At 40.5% G+C, this 16,597-nt stretch overlaps 1 long non-coding RNA gene and 1 pseudogene across 2 annotated transcripts in view; both read right to left on the bottom strand.

Moving 5' to 3' along the window:
- Positions 1-2,060, bottom strand: part of LOC308650412 (mRNA decay activator protein ZFP36-like) — an 84,723-nt pseudogene extending 82,663 nt beyond the window's left edge. Inside the window, exon 1 of the transcript in view lies at positions 1,897-2,060. The product of the transcript in view is annotated as an mRNA decay activator protein ZFP36-like (transcript). The remainder of the gene's footprint in view (positions 1-1,896) is intronic.
- Positions 1-16,597, bottom strand: part of LOC308648711 — a 627,872-nt gene that overhangs the window by 224,372 nt on the left and 386,903 nt on the right. The window lies entirely within an intron of this gene.

The following is a 16,597-nucleotide window of genomic DNA, read 5'->3' as shown; positions in this document are numbered from 1 at the left end:
ACAACACAATGTCTTTTTATTTATTTATTTTTTATGTGGTGTTGAGAATTGAACCAGGGTCCCGCACGCACTAGGCAAGCGCTCTACAGCTGAGCCACAATCCAAGTCCAACAATGGGGAAGTTTAATATGATCCATTTCTAGCCTAAATCCCAGTTTTTCAAAATTTCCAAATCTTGTACTTGATGCACTAAAGACAAGGAGTTAACAACAAAATCTAAAATCCATCATCAACTCACCCCAGGAATCTTTCTGTCTCTAGCCCAACCTACCTTATTTACATATGTATAATAAACTTCCCAGAATTCTTTGCAGGATTATCAGAACCTCTACTTCTGTTCTCCCCAATTCCTGCCCTGGACATAATAAAAGTAGATAGCTCATATGATTGTTGGAAAGATTAAACAATATAACACAGTGTTAGGTTTTGTGAACTGTCAGTATTATTCATGTTTAATTTCCACTCAAAATACATAGTGTGGTAGGAGATGAAGGGTCTTGCATACATACATAAAGGATTTTGGAACATGGGATACTACCAGAAAGAGCAGGGGCAGTGATAGAGCCTTATTTGTGTTGAAATGGCTATGGTGATTCGGGGAACAGCTTGAATGTAGAGACCAGTGCCAGGGCCATAATATGAAGCAATGAACACATATCACTACTTGTGAGAGTCTTCAGGAATTTTCAGAGTGGGTTCATAAACACAGCCATTGTTAAAACTAACTTATATTAAGATATAAGATAAAAGTTTATCACTTTTTAATTATCTTACTCCATTTTACTATTATCAAAATTTCTGAGGATTTTTCTCATCTACTGTATTTGAGTGATGGAAACTCTATGTACTGGTGAGCCACTGAGTGTCGCTGCCCAACACCATGGTCGGTGATGTCACTGGTTGCTTGACATGAACCAGGGTAGGGGTATTTGTCCCATGGAAATCAGAAGATACTACAAATCAGGGCTTTCCCCACCTCTGGAGAGCCGATTGTGGAATATCTACAGGCACACCCCCAGGCCAGAGAGATAGATCCCTTGGAGACTGACCGCAGAGAGAAGATGAGTACTGAATCTTAGCACTTAGAGGGAGTGGAGAGGAGGAAACAGATTTGGGAGACACTTTAATGTTAGGATTGGTAGGGCACAGTGACTGAATGTGAAGGAAAAGAAGACAAAGATTGAGCCTGAAAAGAAGGTCTCCGGCTTGAGCAGCTCTCCTTGCTGCCTTTGATGAAGCAAATGGTGATACTGTGAGCAGCTGGGGGTGGTGGTGGTAGTGGAGTGGAGACCCTCATGGCCAGGAACTGAAGATTACTCCTGGCTGACAGCCAGCAAAGAGCAGAGGCCCCAGTCCACCAGCCTGCAAGGTGCTGGATCCTGCCACCATCCATGTGAGCGTGGAAGCAAATCCTTCCTCCACGGAGCCTTTGTGTCAGACTCCAGCTCTGGCTGAGCCTTGGTGGCAACCTCCTAGAAGACCCAGGAGTAGAGGACCCAGCTCAATTATGCCCAAATTCCAGACCCACCCAAACCATGAGATAGTACAGGTGTGTTGTTTTAAACTGCTAAGTTTGTGTAATTTGTTCTGCAGCTATAGATAATAAATACAAGTCCTAATAATTGATTTTTTTTATTAAAAAATCTTTGTTGCTGCTGTTCTAGGGATGTACTATACTAGGTGCACTCTAAATTGCCCCAAATGTTCTCAAACTTGTTAACCCCTGCCTCAGTCTCCTGAGTCACTGGGATTATAGGTGTGTGCCACCATCACCCCCTGTCTATTACTGCACAGCTCCAAGTAATACCTTTATGCTTTGGGGTTGAGTTAGGTGGAGCCTGGCTGTCTTGCCTAGTGAGCAGCATTCAGCAGCTGAAGCTGTGGTTGAGTCTTGACCCTCTGGTGACAGGTGAGTTGTTCAAGGCTCCCATGATGCACTCTGCTGCTTCCTGAGTGGACTGAGTGAAGCCTTGGGCTGCTGGAAGGTGATTGGGCACAGATGAGTCACAGCCATAGCTGATGTGAGTGCGCTCTTGCAGTCGGGTCTCGGGCCCCGTCATTGGTCTAGCATTGTCGTGAAACATTCTCTAAACAAACCATGGTCCTTCTGAGAGGATGACCTGTGTAGTGAGCCAAAATTAGTGTCTTAAGATCTGCTCACTTTCTACAAGTGGGAAGGGCCCTCAGGAGAAACATGGATGATTTCTACTCTTAATTACTTGACTTGAGAAGGACTACATGATGCCAGATACTCTTCTTTTTCTTTTCAGCAGAGATGATTAATAAAGTTTCATGAATATTTTCTTTTCAAAAATTAAATAGCACAGAGGAAAACATTTTGAGATGGTGCTAATCATAAAGAGAGCTCTGAATGGGATTTGGAAACTAACTGGCCAATATTGTGGGTCAGCATCTTGCTCCTGGTCCCTCAGGCTGAAGAGAGCTCCTTGTTTTTGACTCCATGCCCCAGACATGGTATTTAAGAGGGACCATGGCAAGACAGAAGTCTACTAAAGTGCCTTATTTTTCCAGACTCCCATTTTAAAAACAGAAGTCTAATTGCCTATGGGGAATTGAAATAACAAAATAATGTAATTTATTTTTAAAACCAATCACCAGCATTTGAAAGGCTGATTCTGTAGAAGGTCACGATAAACCCCTCATTTAAGTTGACCTCTCAGTAACATACTCATTGAAAAATTTTTTTTTGCCTGAAATATACTAATTTTAAATAATCATTTTGGGGGGCATAAGATTCATTTATTTATTCAATGAATATTTCCAGGTACTGTTTCAGGCACTATCTTCTTTCCAGTGAGGCAGAAGAATAATAAATAATTAATGCATTATATAATATGATGATATATTATCAACAAAATATAAATTATATATAATGACATTAATTGCATTAACTAAAATTCACTTACGACATAGTAAAAATCATTATCATTAATAACAACTTTTATGTATTTATTAACAATTAAAATAATTATAGTAATTATATAGCATAATGTCAGATCAGTGATAGATATAGCAAAGTTCCTAAGTTCACAAAGTCTACAATTTTATTCTTTTGTGGCATCATGCTAAAATGGGAAAAAAGGATAATTTATTCTTTAAAAAAATAAAGACTATTAAATAAAGGTTCTTTTGAAAAGTGCATAGGGGATAAAGAATTTTCTAAAGGTTGCTATAGAAAGACATTAGATAGCCCTGGCATATTCAGTAGGAATGCTTTTGCCTAGCAACTTGAGCTGCCTCGTAGTCACAAAATGGCTGCTTCAGCTTTAGGAATTGCCCATCTTTCAAAAAACAGAAAGATAGGAACAGGACAAGGCCAGCTACCTTGTTCTCTCTTGTTGGGAAACCAAAAGTTCTCCCAGGACTATTCCTATCTCAAGACTTCTGTTATATCTTATTGGACAAATCTGTGCCATATCTATCCCAGTTTGTAAGGGAGCCTGGGGAAGGTCCTACTTAGCTGTTCCATGTTTTATAGTGGACAGAATCAAGGGAGTAAGGAATTGGGTGTGGGTGCCACATAAGCCACTCAGCAGGGTTTGCCACAGGGATAGGGACCTTAGAATTAGGAACATAAAATGCATTGATTTGTTTTCAAGGCCCTTCCTGCATTCACTCCATTTTTAGATGCTACTATCATCTCCTCTTTGGGAAAAAGCAGAAGCATCTTGGCAGCAATAGGCTCAGGGTGGGTATGTACTTATTTTGATAAAGAGCCTTAAGATGAAAGAGAGAGAGAGAGAGAGAGGGAAAGGAAGAGGGAAAGAGAAGAAGGAGGAGGAGGAGAAGAAGAAGAGGAGTAGGAGGGGAGAAAAGAGGAGAGGAGAGAAGAGAAAAGAAAAAAAAAAAAAAACAGAAACAAAGAATTGACAATAATGACCTGGCTCCATGTTTGGGGTAGGGAAGACAGAGGATTATTGGGATGGTAAGAAACAAGACAAATTGCTACTTCTTGGCAGGAAGAGTGGGGTGTGGGTAGTATACTCCTAAGGCCAAGTCTAGATATGAGGCAGCAGAGTCAGTTCAAATATGACAATAGGTTCTGGATGATCAGAGAGATCTGATATGGATCCAGTATGGGAAAGAGTTGAAAGATTACTAATGCTGGGTTGAAGCCGAGAAGTTTTGCTTTTTATCCCTAAACAGCATAATAACTTTTTAGTTACAGTCCTGCTTGTTTTAGGTATTTGGAAGTTTTTGGTTTACATTAAATGGTACTCCCGCAGGGTTAAGGTAGAATGAAGCAGGATGGGAGGGGGTCCAGCCACTTCATTGGAAGTCTTGGACTGATACCTGCTTGGGCATCAGGCAGGAAGCAAATATGGAAGGAAAAGAACGGGAGACACCAGAGGGTGTGGGGTTCCCTCCCAAGGTGCCTGCAGGAACATGGTAAGTGGGTGGATCCTATTATCCTCTTAGTAGAGTTAGATTTACACTACTTTATGGCTTAATTATTTTGAAGTCAACCTGGGCCAATGGCAAGATGCGCCATATACAGATGATTCATATAGGATGAATCATATAGGATGACTTACATGTAGGATGGTCTTAGTTATGTAGGGATAATTCTTATCAATCAGTTGAGAACACATGTGGCGTATTGAAGGAAACCCACCAAAACTGTCCAGAGGTTTACAGGCTAATGTTTGAAATTGGGGAACATAACTGGTGTGCACAGATAATATTGGAAATCAGGTGCATCCTTGAGAGGGGCTACAGGTGTTGGGGCTCAGCTTCGGAGGATTCAATATGATCCCCATTAGGAAATCTACTCTCCAGATCCGTGACTAGAATTTTGGACAGATTTTGTAGGGTTGTTTGCAAGAATGTGCACCGAAGTGCTAACCACCTTGGCTAGGCTGATGGCAAGACCCTGTGTGACTTGCCCTGTATGTAAAGGAATATTCCAGTAACCATAAGAAAAAGCAACATCAGACTTTGCTTGTTCCTCATGAAAAATTAAACAAAGATTCAGTTCATAGCTTACAGTCCTACTTATCCACTTCCTGGCCTCTCTTTTCCAGGATCTATTATTTTTGAAATGTCTTCTTTACAACGTTCTCCAATACCCCTGGCAGTCTGTTTTCCTGGCTTACTTGCTTCCTGATTGCATTAGCACATAATCAGGCAGGTAGACTTAGGCCTATTGTTTTGTTTCCTTTCCCCATGGTTTATTTTTCTGGAATGTGTACACCATAGAAAGGCCAGGGACCATCCCAGAAAGTAAGATTATTAACTCCTGGAAAATTAGGATATTCAAGGCTGTTTCAGTACAGAAGTCACCCTTCAGGTTCCTCTGGAGAAGTGTTGCCTGGGGCAGTGTCTTTGGTGACCTTAGAAGTAGATGTTCTGCTTCATCTGAATTATTTGGCAAAAGCAATCGAAGCTCATCCTGGGAGGGGGGAGTGGGGAGGTACATGATTGGGAGGGGGGCAGCATTTGATAGCTTATCAGGGTCAAGGCACACACACACACAAAGCTCTTCATTTTGTTTTACTTAATTTGAACAGGGGAAATTTAAAATAAAGAATTAATGTTAACAGAGACCAGAATAAAGTAGGGTTAGCTAATAAAATGAAAAGAGAATTACGAATACAGGGATAACAGATAGGAGGAGCGGTATGGCTCCTCCCCAGAGGAGCACCCAGAGCACCCAGTGCGCCACGAAGATGCCCCATCCCAGCCCCAGGCGGGGATCCCAGACTGGTTGGAGAGAACCTGTCTGTGGTTGTGTGGATGGCAGAGGAATTTCGGAGATGCTAGGCAACCAGAAGTTGCTGGAAATCCTCCCTTTGGAAGCTTGGAAAGGCCTCCACGGGGAGATGCAGCTCCTCCAAACTTGCTATGAAGCCCCTAGAAGGGGCACGGGGGGGGGGGGGAGTCTGCACAGGAGAAGCCACATGCCTGCCACTCCTTTGATGTTTACACCAAGAAAGTACTCTAGGCGCAAACTCAGTGGTTTGTAAATCTCTCCTTCTTCCTTGCTAAACAACCAAGCAGCTACTTTTTGCCAGGTAACTTTTGAGTCTGTGGGGAAACAGTAGAAATCATTGTAAATTGTTTTCATATGTTCACACGTCTGTAGGAGTCTTGCTTTGGCTGGAGGTTTTGTACTCTGTTAAAATGCAAATACCTTATAGAAGAAATGACATTTTAAAGCTGTTATCAATCATTCATACCTTAGTGTCATGAAGGTGTTGCTCCTTTCCATACAGTGGGGTTTGATGTGGTGCTTGGAAGTGGGAGGGACATGAGAGTGCCCTGGACAGTTGAGGACTTTGGAAAAGAATGCTCCCAACCTGAGCAGACAGTGGAGAATAGGAGCCTGGGGTAGCAGCCATGACCCAGTCTACTTCATAGTTTTGGGGAACATTGTCCTGACTGAGTTCCATCAAAACATCAAATGCAAAATCCACTTTCTTTGTAGAATATTTCCCTTCTGTTTCTTCTCTTTTCTTACTTGCTTCGGGGAGGTTTATGGTTTGAAAAATTAAAGTGTGGATCTATTTTCATTACCAAAGGATTTGCAAAACTGAGCGGGGCCTGTCTGAGCTCACATTTGCATTTGCCATCCCTTAAGCTGATTTTCAGTGCTGAGCAGCTATTTTAAATGTCTTCAAGAGCCTCCTTTTTAACTCTTTTCCTTACTTGTGTTATCTATTTCTGCTGTTTAAAAAAAAATTCCATTGCTGATTCTTGGTGGAAAATCCCAACAACAGATACCAACTGAAATCAGGGGTGAGACTATTTGCTCAGGGATATTGAATGGTTGAACCAAATGTCTAAGGGGTGATTTTTACCCCAAAAGGCTGTATGGGGATGGGAAGGCAGCATATCTGTGGCACCAGATGATTTTAGATGACTTCAAGGTTTCTTTCTTAGTGGAGCAATGATTAGCCCTGAGTTGTTATTCAAGAAATATGTGTGGGACACATGAATGAGCTAAAGAAGAGTATCCACTGGGGAAATAATCCATGATGCTAGGCTAATGGCTTGCTGGTTACCCACTTCCTATGGGATAGAAACTCTGAAATCTTTTATGTGACATGGCTCTTCATTATCTGGTCCTTGCTTGCCTGCCTGTCCAGCCAAATCTCTCTCCCTTCTGCGTCTCACACTTGGTGTTGACCCAGGATGTTGCAGAATCTGCTTCTGTGGGGGGTTTCCTGACTCCTTCCGGACCTGGCCTTTCTGGGCTCCTGTTAAAGCTATACGTACTCCATTAAAATAATGGTCATTTTTTAGATACTCTAATTTAATTTGCTTTCTTATTTGTCTCCCCACTGGACTAAAAGTTTGTTGCCTTGGGCATCATGTCTTTATCTTTGAGCCCTTTATTGTTCATTGAATGAATAAGTAAACTAGTGGCTATAAATGGTGAGCCTATTAGCCAGGCTGTATCTAAGTAACCAGAAGTATTTGTGACTTAATGTGTTGGTTCCTAGGGCAGTTTATGGAGAACCTTGGGGCTGGGTGGTGAGGAGCCAGTCAGGGTGAATTATACACCAGACAGCTAGTCCAATGTCAATTCCAGGACCAATTAATTAGGAGCCCCAGTCAGCATTGTTTGTGAGAAAACAATGATTATTTGTGTATATTCTGTATCTTTAAGTTCATTTTTCCCTAAGTATCTTTTTGCCTTTTGGATTGTAATGGAGAGCTTTATTTATATGAAATCATATTTGAGAGCCCAATCTGTAAGGGCGAGAAAGAGCATAGCATCTCTGATTTAGAAGCAGGGGTAGGAGACGTGAAGTCTTTAGAATTGGTCCCTCTTTACCTTCTGGGGTATTACAGCCTCAGACTCCAAGGAGCACAATTTGAAAACCACTGGCATGGGATAAGGAATAAATAAGTGAACACATGGGAATAAATCTTTTCCTGGTGTATTAAGTAGAAGTGCCGGGGTTACCAGTCACACATTCACCGAGCCTTCCATCACTCAGAACTCTGTACCTACAGATCAGTTTTTACAGCTTAAAAATTGGTATTGAAATAGTTACTCAGGTTTAATTTTAGAAAACTGGGGTCAATCAATATGTATGACTTTTAAGTTTAATCCCTCCTTTGGGGATCACGGAAGCTCCTTCCGGCTCCAGCGCTCTTTGATTTTTGTGATTGTGAAGGGCAAGGTGGGAAGAAATAAGCAAGGTGACTGGGTTTCCGGGGCTGGCTTTCTTGGCATGAATGAGTAATTGGAAAGCCAGCATAATCAAAGTAATTTCATCCATCATGTACAGAAAGGGAAATAGAATTCGGGTTATTAAGGTTGCATGAAAATGCTTTTTGAATGTATGTACATATTTCTTCCTAGGGGCTAGATAACGCTTTCCATTTTTATTTCTAAAAGGAGTTATGGAAAAAAGACAACTGAAAATAAAACAGGAGCTATGGTCTCAAAGCAAAACTAGAATAATTCATTAAAGAGAAGAAAAGAGTTTTAGGTTTCCCTTTTAGAAGAACAAGCTCACAAACCAGGACACTGGCTTTCCATCCCTCAAGAGCCTTGTGTAAGCAAAGTCCTTGTGGTTTCTCTGGAGGGCAGGTCAGCCCTGAGAGGCAGATGAGAACCTCAGTTCTTAGCTCATCAGACACTGTGTCGGGAGGAAGGAATCATGTAACTTAATTTGGGGTTTCACAATGTACTGGGTCTGTGACCTTTTGGAGTTTGGGGGAAATAAATAAAATTGTAGAGAGGAGGAAAAAGTGAACCAAGCTAAGAGAAATGAAGAAAGAGACAAGGAAGGCCAACTCTGTAATGCAGAAGAGAATTTGAATACTAGGGGGGGAGGGTAAGAAGGGAGTTAATTCTTGAGAGGCAACTGGCAAGAAAGGCTATGTACCTAGACTCAGTGTTCGATAAATTTCCCTGTAGGATACATTTTTTTATTTTTTAAAATCTAGGTTGACTTTCATTAACTCTTGGGGAATTGCAGCCAAGGTATATCCAAAGCTTTCTTTATCTCATTCTTTTAAAAAAATCTAAGCTGGAGGATTTTCTTTGAATTGGAATAAAATTTCTGAAATGATAGGAACTTTTTCTCTCTTATTCGTAACTGTGTCCCTAGCATCTAAAACAATAGTAGGTGCTCAATAAAAAATTCTTGAACAAACAAATGACTGAATGAAGAAAATAACCTTTATGAGTCTCTTTTCTCCTCTCTCTCTCTCTCTCTTAAAGGAGATTTAAATCAGTGAAGATAGCACATTCCAGGGAGCTTTGATGCCTTCTGGGGCTGTTGGGGGCAGGCAGGAAGAGTATGGTTATAGTCTCCCAACATTAAACGGACCCAGATTGCTGAACATTACTGTTTGTTTTATCCATTATTATTTGTAGTTACCGTCTTTTAAGAACAGTTTGGTTAATTACAGAATCCCCACTTTTCTCCTATAATTTACTTTCAATTTGCTGCTTCCTGAAATGTAGAAAGAGTTGAACATTATATAGAGAAGAAACACACCAAATTTATTAAACAGTTAACATATTTTACATACAGTTCTAAGTAATGGCCATGGACAAAAGTGCTCCTTCTTTTATTAAAGAAGAAAAATAAAAGTGGGGAGGAAGACTTAAAGGTTCTTTTACACGTATGTAACTTTATGAAGGAATGTCCATCTTTCCCTTTGCATATATGGGACAAGTTTTGGTACCATCCTTCACACCCTGAGGGCATGAATTCCTTACAGTCTTTCTCAATTATTCTCATTTAAATTTTCCATCTTTGAACAATTATGACCTTAATTTATTACTTAATCATGAATTATGACATACAATTCCCTAATTGATGTTTGTGGGTTTTTCTCCCAGCCAGATTTTAATTTCCTTGAAGACAGAAGCCATGCCCTTATTGTGTTAAAAAAAATCCATCTCCTGCAGCTCCTTACACAGTGCTCTGTGGATAGGGGGTTGGCTCACCAATTTGTTCCTTACCCCAAATGCACAGGGAAACCTATACAGAATTTATACCAGGCAAGAAAAACATGTAGAAGATTATCTGGCTTCCAAACACCAATATGTACTGGGAGTTGCTGCTGCACCCTAAATCTCTAGGTCCTTCACTTTATTCCTGATGAGAAAGGAGAGGAGGAGAGAGGCAGAAAACATGTGTGGAATCATCTGACCTTCCAGCTTGGAAATCAACATTTGGCACCAAGCAGGCAACATTCCTTCACTTGACTCTCACAATTTCCCAAGCAATAGCCCCTCAGCATAAAAGAGAACAAATCCTAGCTACTTTGGGCTCTAAGAAGAAACTGGATTATTGTTATTTGACTATTATTTATTAATAGCTAGGTATTTTATATCTTTCCTCTAGGGACTGAAATAAACACAAGACATCTTAATTACATTTAATGTCACTCTCTCTAACCGATTATGTTCCACAGAGTCCCTAAACCCTATTTAATGAGGCTGGCTTCTACATCTTTCTTCTTTCATCCTCACATCACATCGTATCTGGGTTTGCAAAAGCAGAAAACCAAGAGCAGTGAGAAGAGAAGAGAGAAGAGGGAGAAACTTGGCATTATTTCCAAGTCTGACAAGCTTTCTGAGAGAATTTAATTTTATGATCAAAGTTTTAGGTCCTGTATGACTTTATTATTATTACTCAGAAGGCTTGTTGATGGTGATGTAAAGATGATAGAGACAAAATATAATGGAAATATTTTAGCTTACTTTTTCATTTTTTTCTAATGTGTAGACCTCAAAATTATGAAAAAAGAACATGAATTTAATTTCTCTGGTTAGTATTAGTTTTTCCTTGTTCATTATAAGATCAAATATAATATGGAAAATTTATGGTTTTCTTTTCCTTTCATAGAATTTCAACTATAGTGTTTTGGGGGTGTTCTTTTACTTATTTATCATTAAACACATTAAAAACAATGGAATTTAAGAGCTGTGAGGAATTCTGGCCACACATCAGCATCATCTGGAGCAGTTTTAAGAAATAAGAATCCCAGAGACCCATCCCCAGAGATTCTGTCCTAGTAGGTGTACACAGGACCTAAGAATGAGAGATTCTGATAGAACTGGTCAACCGCAGCTTGGAACCATTGGTTTAAAATTTATTTTGTGGTGCTGAAAAAAGAAGCACAAGATATTGATTAGAAGGCGTTAAGATTTTCTCCAGATCAAAGTTACTCTTAGTTTTAACTAGCCATTTTAGGACTTACACTAATAATTTGAAACCAGTATGTACCCTAAGTGAACAAAAAGTACTCTCACCCAGTTGTTGTTAAACATCATTGCAGTTCTTGAAGGTGATTTTATACATATATAAAAGCAAAAAGGTAGGTAGCCATTACACTGAGAAAATCATGTTTAAATGTTCTTTTTGTTGTTTTTCAACAAAAGTAGCCAGTCTTCTCTAGCTAAAATCAACCTGATTTTGCCAGTGAGAGAAGTCTGAATTATTTAGACTTTCCAAGAACCTTGATATTTGAACAGTTTCCTTTCCAAGGGCTCTCCAAAGGACACCTTGCAGAGAATCCATCTCTCTGACCAGCTGAGCTTCCCTGATGACTGACGGTGGCTTAAGACAGATACTACCACGTTCTTGATCCTGTCTATCTATTGCCTGGCACATTTCCTGGCACATAGCTACTCCACAAGAATTGCCTTTTAGGGGCTAAATGGATCAAGTTGTACGTCTCCTCGTTCTGTTATTGTATATTGTGAATGTCTCTGCCTTTTTAGACTATACCAAATGTAATTGAACTGTTTTTAATGATAGCTTAGGCCATCATGCTGAGCTCTAGTGCCCTCCGGGGTCTGTTCTAGTATGTAGAATGTTTTTATTCTGCACTAAATGATCTTAAGCTGCTGTGATTTTTACTCCTTTTGTTTGTCTTCTATAGTTATTTCCCCCTGGTTCCACCCTTGCTGCTAAGTCATCAGCTGTCCCTCGTTACTGTTATTGATGTGCCTCTTTTAGTCCTCTTCTTGCTTTCTTTTTTTCCCCCCTCCTAGTCCTCTTCTTTTAATTTGCTGCTCTTATTGGCCTGTTCAGTTGGAAACCACATCCCCAAGCCTGTTAGAATTCCTGAAGAGGAAAACTAGGCTGAGAGAAAGGACCCCAGGAAATCCTTTTCCGTGAAGTTCATTAAGAAGGGCGGGCTCTGTGCTGTAGAAATTGGCTGCTCGGAGGTCTCTTTTGTTTGTTTCTTGGTTCTCAGCTGTTTTCCAATAAAGCAAGTGCCAAATAACCAGAGTGCCAATGTGTTTTTAAAGAGAAGCAAGGTTCCCTTTTTCTGCATTCCAATTTCTTATACTTCTTGGCAATTAAGAATGGTCAGCAAGACTTCTTGTCTTCAGGCTTTTCCTCTTAGAAAGGAATTAGCTTCAAGTCACTGGAAATCTGATAAAGTCGCTCAGAGCAAGTTTGGGAGCCCTAGACCCATGAAGGTAAAAAGGGTTGTCCCTGCACATTGAGCCTTCATGATGTGGGGTAGAAGCCCAGGGAGCATTTCTAAACCCATAAGGAAAGTAAGGCAGGTGTTTTACCCTCATTTATCACTCTCACTTTATAGACAAAGACAGTAAATGTAAATGTGGACACTGGGACTCAACTTTATACTTTTGCTGACATTAAATTCCATTCACGTTATAATCCCACCATCATTTCCAGCCCTCCTCTCATCTGATGGCATTCAGATAGGGAGCACATCCTGTTTCCTGGGTTTAAGAGGACACTCACCTCTCCTCATTCTCCTCCTGCCTCTTAGGCTTCTCTTCCTCAATCTCAAGTCCCTTCTTGTCATCTGAACATGAATGTGTCCTTGAGTTTCAACCTTACCCTTGTTCCCTTTCTCCCTATATATCCTTAGATGACTTCCTAACCACGCACCTTCCTGATTTGATTTGCTTCTTAACAACAACAACAACAACACAGAAAACAAAATGCTCCAGAGCAGTTCCACAAGCACCTCAAGACCTTCAGGGGACGTCCTCAGCCTGCTCTCCCATGCTGATTGCCCCTGTGACTACTTTGCCTGCTTGGACTCAGTTGTTGGTCTCCACTTTCTGTCTGGCCTCTCAGATCTGCACATTGGAAGTTGGCCTGTTCACCCTGGAAAGAACCTTGGTTTCCTTTAGGTATTTAGACTCTTATATCCAACTGCCTTCTAGATGTGGCCATCTGCATACCCTACAGATATAGCAAAATCAAGAGGTCCAAATTAAAACTGTTTATCTAGCATCCCAAGCCAGTAACCACAGAGACCCTTTTCCAAACTCTACTTCTTGTCAGTTTTCTTTGCTGAATATACTACTTATTTGTCTCATGTCTATAGCTATACTTATTTTCTATTGCTCCATAGCAAATTATCACAAATTTGGAGGCTTAAACTGACATAAATTTATTATCTCACAGTTTAGATGTGTCTGGAGTTCAGGCAGGGTTGCTGGGTCCTTGTCCCCAGAGGCCTCTGAAGGTCCTCATTGTGTGGCCCCTCCCTCCCAGGCTCTCTCATAACTTTGTATCTTATTCTTCAAGGAGGGTAGAAGAATCTTCACTAAAAGATTCAGTTGAGTTCATCCAGGATAATTTTGATTTTGATGAACTCAAAATCAACCAGCTAAGGACTTCAATTACATCTGCAAAATTTTATCACCTTTGCTATATCATAAAAGTGAAATCCATCATATTCACAGGCTCTGCTTACACTCAAGGGGAGGGGCTTATAAAAGACCTGCATACCAGGGGTCAGGAATCTTGGGGACACCTGGGAACTCTTCCTGCCACATTGTCTCCTGCCTGAATGTGGGAGCCTTTTTCATTCAGATCTTCTTGCCTCTTTCTATCCTAGTCCATCCAGCCTCAAGTCCATCACTATTAGTACAATGGCCTTTCTGGTGGTTAAATGTGACCAAGTGATTACTCAGCTCAACTCATAAAGGTTTGCCATATAAAAAAAAATAGAATATTTTTTTATGTCCCATAGAAACTCTTATGTGCCACTTATTGCTTCTCCCCTCCCAACACCAACTATGCTTCAGCAAGTAGAACATGTATTTCCCTGAACATGCAGTACATTTTATTTTTTAATTCTAAATCTTTGAACTGATTCTTCTTCTACTTTCTTGGCATCTCACCCTCCATCATGCATACTGATTGCCTGACTAATAAAGTGCAACTCATCTTCTAGAGCTTATTTCCTGTGGTGATGTTGTACAGACCTGGCTGTTTTTCCTGGGCTCCTGCTGCACTCCCTTAAAACCACTGGTGCTGCCTCCAGGCTGAAGAGGAAGTCACACCCATCAGGGTGTCTGTGCTCTGGTGGAAGAGAGACTCACACAAATGTGCAGACACTGAAGCTAAGGAGCCTCCTAGGAAAGTCAAGCTCTATCCTCTTTCAAGATTCAGGCAGAACTGGTGATGTCTGCACAGCTGGCAGAGTGGGCTGGCTCAAAGGCTTCCCAATGAGGACAGGCTTGGGCTACGCTCACGCTGCCTCATTCCTAGGAATCGAAATCCTATGGTCGTGCGAGGAAAGACTGCATGTTACTTCTTTAAATTCTGTTGAATTTCTGTAGGACTCAAAACATGGAAAAGCACAAACAGGAGAAGATTGTGTCTCCCTATTCTGCTACAGACTATAGGCTGGCCTTGGTGCCAAGAAGATTTTGTGGTGGGGGGAGGAGCAGAGAGGGTGACAGCCACGTAGAGGAGTGGCATGGCTTGATTTGGCCACCAAAGCAGCTCTGGGAAAACCACAGGAAAAACTCTCTCAGAAGACTGACAGTGGTAGCAGCTGGGCCTGCCAGAAGGGAAGCTCCCAGGAGGCCCCATGAAATAACCAATAAGGCCCTAGTGTGAGGACCCTCTGTGATGATGTACACTGACTGGTGAAGCTGGGGAGCTTGTAGTTAGTTCTTATCTTGAGCTGTCATTGTTACCAAGCTTGAATCTTCAGTAGACAGAGTAGACAGCATGCTTTCTTAGGGCACACACTGAATCCCCACTCCTTGGTACCTCTGAAATTTAATGACTACAGAAATGAAAAGAATGACTGATTCCTTTCCTCACCACACAGAACTGAGCTCTTTCACTCACAGGAGCAGTGCGTGTGAGGAACTTTGAGAACATATTGGGCCTATGGATGTAATGTTAGGTAAACACCTTTGGGAGGTTTGCAGGATTGCCAGTGCAATTTTTTTTAAAGTGTATATTCATTGGTTCTTGTTATAAAATAGTAATTTGAATTTGTTTCAGAGATGCCTAACATCACCTGTCTTGGAGTTCATCCTGTGGAGCGTTCCTTTTCTCCTATTCTCTGCAGAGTGCGTGTTAGACCCTTGGAGGTGAGCAGGGTAGGGAGTAGTTTCAAAGTGGTTCATGATTTGAAAACTACTGGTACAGATAATCTCTAGGGTCCCCTTCTAGCTTCATGTGTCCCTGACAGTTATATCAAATTGATTTGATTTTATCATGAAACATGGAATACTTGGAATCTTGGATTTAGCAGCTTCTTGCATTTCTACCCAGAGGTAAGAAAGAAAAAAGGGAAAAAAAATGAAGGAAGAAGTTTTCTCATATTGGATTCAAAGTTTGGCAATGTTACAGATGTGATCAGGAGCTCAGGACTGAATGTACAGAGACATTGGTTGGCAAATTTGTATATGATTAAATGGCTGGTTCCAATGTAATTCCATTAGCCTCATTTTTTTGTAAAAACAATTAGAAAATTCAAATGCTGTATTCATAAATTGCATCTGGGACTTAATGGTGGTATTTTATCCCCAACTGGAATGCCTCTGTGAGTTGCCCTCTAATTCCCATTTATTTTTCCTTTATGCTTGAGCCTAATTCACATGTGGGTCAGAATGAAAGCACTTTGTGCAATCTTTTAACTGTAAAGATTGCCATCCATCGAGGTCTCGGGGTCCTGACAGAGTGCTACTCTTGTGACTGCTGATGTTAAAAAGAAAAAAGAAAAAAACAAAACAAAACAAAAAACACCCAGCTCTCAGAACATGTGGCAAAATGGCTAACATTTGAATATAGATTTTTTTTAAAGGTGTGCCTATTTCAATGATACTCACCTTTCTATTGGCTGGGATATTCATGTTTTGATCCTGAATAAAATCTTTCTGTGGTGGTCTTGAAGCAAATAATCATGTTTTTGTGTGTCTTATATTAAAACAGCACTTTTTTTTGAAATCATGTAAATTAGATTTAAAGGCAGGGAGAATTTATTTTTAAAATACAAGATGCAGTTGGTATTGGAATGTAGAACCCTTTGCCCCTTATCCTCCTGATAGTCCACCCATCAATTAGGTTATCAGAACTCTATGTTTAAGATAAGTCATTTTTCTTTTGTTTATTTAATTAATTTTTCCATATTTCTTCATCAGAAGAAATGAGGTTGGGTAGCATCAGCTGTGAATGCTCAGTGAGTGCTTATTAGATACTTGATGAGTTCATCTCTGGAGAAGGTACTAATAGTACCTTTCACCTAGAATTGGTCCCTGTGAGTTTCTATTGACTGAATTCTTTTTTCTCAACTTGGGAGACTTTCCAAAATTTACGATTTAATTTTCAGGATAAACATGAAATAACCAAAAGGAAGTAGC

This window comes from Spermophilus citellus (assembly GCF_964194105.1).
Source record: "Spermophilus citellus genome assembly, chromosome: 5".
Classification (NCBI taxonomy): domain Eukaryota; kingdom Metazoa; phylum Chordata; class Mammalia; order Rodentia; family Sciuridae; genus Spermophilus; species Spermophilus citellus.
Note: the sequence above shows the minus strand (reverse complement) of the source record. Positions and strands in the feature narration are given on the sequence as shown.